We start from the raw sequence: 3,440 nt of genomic DNA on the forward strand, positions 1-3,440 counted from the left end.
TAGGTTAGGGGTAAAATGGTCTTTTTACCCCAAGTATGGACTTATGGTTAAGCATTAGAACCCGATTGTTAATTGGGTTTATTTTGATGTTGACAGTTCGGGAATCTGTCAGCCAGCAGCCAGAGAATTATCCACGGGACTTCAGAACTGCCAAGTGAGTTTCCTCCTGGTTTGAACGGGTTGAAAGAACCTAGGCCGGCCTGTATATGTTATTTGTATTGATTAGTAGTTTAGTGTGGGTGGGGCCCATATCTCATAGTTAGCCGAGTGTGGGCGGGGCCCGTATCTCATAGTTAGCCGAATGTCGGCGGGGCCCATATCTCGTAGTTAGCCAAGTTTGGGCGGGGCCCATATATCGTAGTTAGCTGTGTGTGGGTGGGGCCCGTATCTCATAGTCAGCAGAGTTTGGGCGGGGCCCGTATCTCATAGTCAGTGGAGTGTGGGCGGGGACCGTATCTCCTAGTTAGCCGAGTGTGGACGGGGCCCGTATCTCGTAGTTAGCGGAGTGTGGGCGGGGCCCGTATCTCCTAGTTAGTCGAGTGTGGGCGGGGCCCGTATCTCCTTGAGTTTAGGCGGGGCCCGTATCTCTTAGTAGCATGATTATGTGTATGGTATGTGGTAGTTTGGGGAGACTCACTATGCTTCGTGCTTACATTTTTCAGTTTTGGTTTCAGGTACTTTCGGTAGCAAAGGGAAGAGCTTGGGATGACTGCAGTGCACACACCATTTGTTTAGCCTGGGATGTTTTTACTCTGATATTTTGATATGAGTTTTGATGTGATACTCTGATTTGGTACTACGACTTATGTTTTTGGATGAAATGATTTTGATAATTATGGTTCTTTAATAAATAAAAATGAAATTTTTGGTCATGATTTTTGGGATGTTACACAATCACTCATACTGGTACATCAATGGTCTCAAATAAAATTTTGTTACGTGATGTGCTTGTCATTCCTAAGCTCACAAAGAAGCTTTTATCTATTAGTAAAGTTACAACGGATTATCCAGTCGATATTTTATTCTCTCAGCCGTTTTCACTATTTAGGATCGCCAAACAAAACAGGTTCTAGCTAAAGGAAAATGTGAGAATGGGATTTATGTGCTTAAAGAAGGGCCTCAAGCTTTTGTTGCAAGTCATGGTGTTACAAATCGAGCATCTCACGAGTTGTGGCACAATCATCTTGTACATGTTTCTTTTGATGTCATTTCAATTTTAACTAAACTGGGGGCTTTATCTGTGACTTTGGTTTTGCCTAAATCCCATGTTTGCACTTATTGTCAACTTTCCGAAGGGCATAAACTACCTTTTGAGATTAATGCTAAATGTTCTGCAACATTTATCATCAACCATTGACCCACTAAGTTGTGGGATAATACAAGTCCTTTTGAATTGCTTTATTGTGAACCACCTCAATATGGTCAATTTCGTGAATTTTTGTTGTCGCGTGTTCCCATATTTACATGCCTATTCTCAACATAATCTCTCCAAGAAGCATCTCGTGTGTATTTGTGGGATATAGCACTCAATACAAAGGTTACAAGTGTCTTGATCCAATCATCGTGCGTATCTACATCACACGAGATGCTCGGTTTGATGAAAATGTTTTTCCCTTTGCTAGATCTGATTATTCACAAAAAATATATGCATTGGATTTATGAACATTTATGGAAGATCAACCATTGCCCATACCGACTTTGCCTACTACCCCTTTACCTACACCTGACACAACTCCCACTATGCCTTCCACCTCCCTATTACCCCAAACAAGAACCTATCATTTTAGCCTAAAAACCTCCAACATTAGCCGATATTCCTCCATGCCAAAATACACCGATCTCTCTAGCTTAGCCCGTTTCACCATCATCCATCCCAACACCGTCGTCTTCCACTCCAGCCACCTCCCAACCGGTTTCCTCTTCTTTACACCCTATGGTTACTCGGGCAAAAGAATGTATCTTCAAACCTAAACATATGAATGATCTTGCCTCTCTTACAACCAATCCTCTTCATATTGCTCTTTTATATGCAACTGAGCCAGGAGGTTTCAAATCCATCGCCAAGGATCCTCAATGGATGGTTGTCATTGTGAGGAAATGGATGCTTTGAAACATTCCAATACCTGGACATTGGTTCTTCTTCCAGATTCATCTAATGTTGTTGGCTCAAAATGGCTATTTCGTATCAAGTACAATTCTGATGGAACCATTCAGCGTTATAAAGCCTATTTGGTGGCCCAATGTTTTACACAAATATCGGGGCTAGATTATTCGCATACCTTTAGCCCTATTGTTAAGGCTGCAACTGTTCACATCGTCCTATCTCTTGCTGTGTTAAATGGATGGAAACTGCACCAACTTGATATCAAGAATGCATTCTTCAGTGGACACTTATACGAGACAATTTTTGTGGAGTAGCCTCCCAGTTTCATAAATGCTCAGTTTCCAAAACACGTTTGTAAGTTATCAAAAGCCTTGTATGGTCTAAAGCAAGCTCCTCGTGCTTGGTTTCAACGCCTAATACGGCTTCACCTGCAGTCGTGCTGAAACGTCCCTTTTGTATATGCACAAAACTCATTCATCATGTACTTACTCGTTTATGTTAATGATCTCATCCTCACTGGCAACAACGAGTCCATTATCTTTACCTTTATTTCATAACTCCATAGTGAATTTGAAATTAAGGATCTTGGAGATCTTAATTATTTTTTGGGTCTCGAGGTTGCATATACCGATGATGGGTTGTTTTTTACTTAGTCTTAGTATGCTCACGACATTCTTCAATGTGCTGGTCTCATTGACTCCAATCTGACTCCTACTCCTCTTGCTCCTCATGATTCTTTCACTTTAGATGGTGTTTTATTTTCCGATCCCACTCTTTATCGATCGCTTGTTGGGGCACTACAATATTTGACCATTACCAGACCAGATTTGTCTTACTCTGTTAATCACGTAAGTCAATTTCTTCATGCTCCAACCATTACTCATTTTCAGTCGGTCAAGAGGATATTACGTTATGTCAAAGGAACTGTATCATTTGGCCTTAGCTTTACTCATGCTCATAAGAATCTTCTTTTGGGATACTCCGATGCTGATTGCTCCCGTTGTCTTGAGACTAGTCGTTCCACTTATGGGTAGTCTATATTTCTAGGTGGAAATCTTATTTCTTGGAGTGCAAAGAAACAACCCACCGTGTCTCAATCCAGTTGTGAGTTTGGATATCATAAAATTGCTAATACTGCTGCTGAACTGGTCTGGAAAACGGCGTTTTCGAGGAAATGTCGAGAAAATCTTGTGCATAGGTAAAACCCTCCTAGGAAATGTTTTGTAAGGGATTTCCGAGGAACTTTCCGACGCCTTTCCTAGGAAATATTTTTTTGTCGGAAGTACCGAGGGTTTTCCTAGGAAGTTCATTTCCGAGGAATCTCCTAGGAAGTTTA

General features: G+C 41.4%; 1 pseudogene; it reads left to right on the forward strand.

Moving 5' to 3' along the window:
• Positions 1 to 2,073: 2,073 nt before the first annotated feature.
• On the forward strand, positions 2,074 to 2,418 carry LOC145163335 (putative mitochondrial protein AtMg00820 pseudogene; annotated as a pseudogene).
• The last annotated feature ends 1,022 nt before the right edge of the window (positions 2,419 to 3,440 follow it).

This window comes from Lactuca virosa, chromosome 3 (assembly GCF_052849685.1).
Source record: "Lactuca virosa cultivar CGN04683 chromosome 3, Lactuca_virosa_CGN04683_v6, whole genome shotgun sequence".
Classification (NCBI taxonomy): domain Eukaryota; kingdom Viridiplantae; phylum Streptophyta; class Magnoliopsida; order Asterales; family Asteraceae; genus Lactuca; species Lactuca virosa.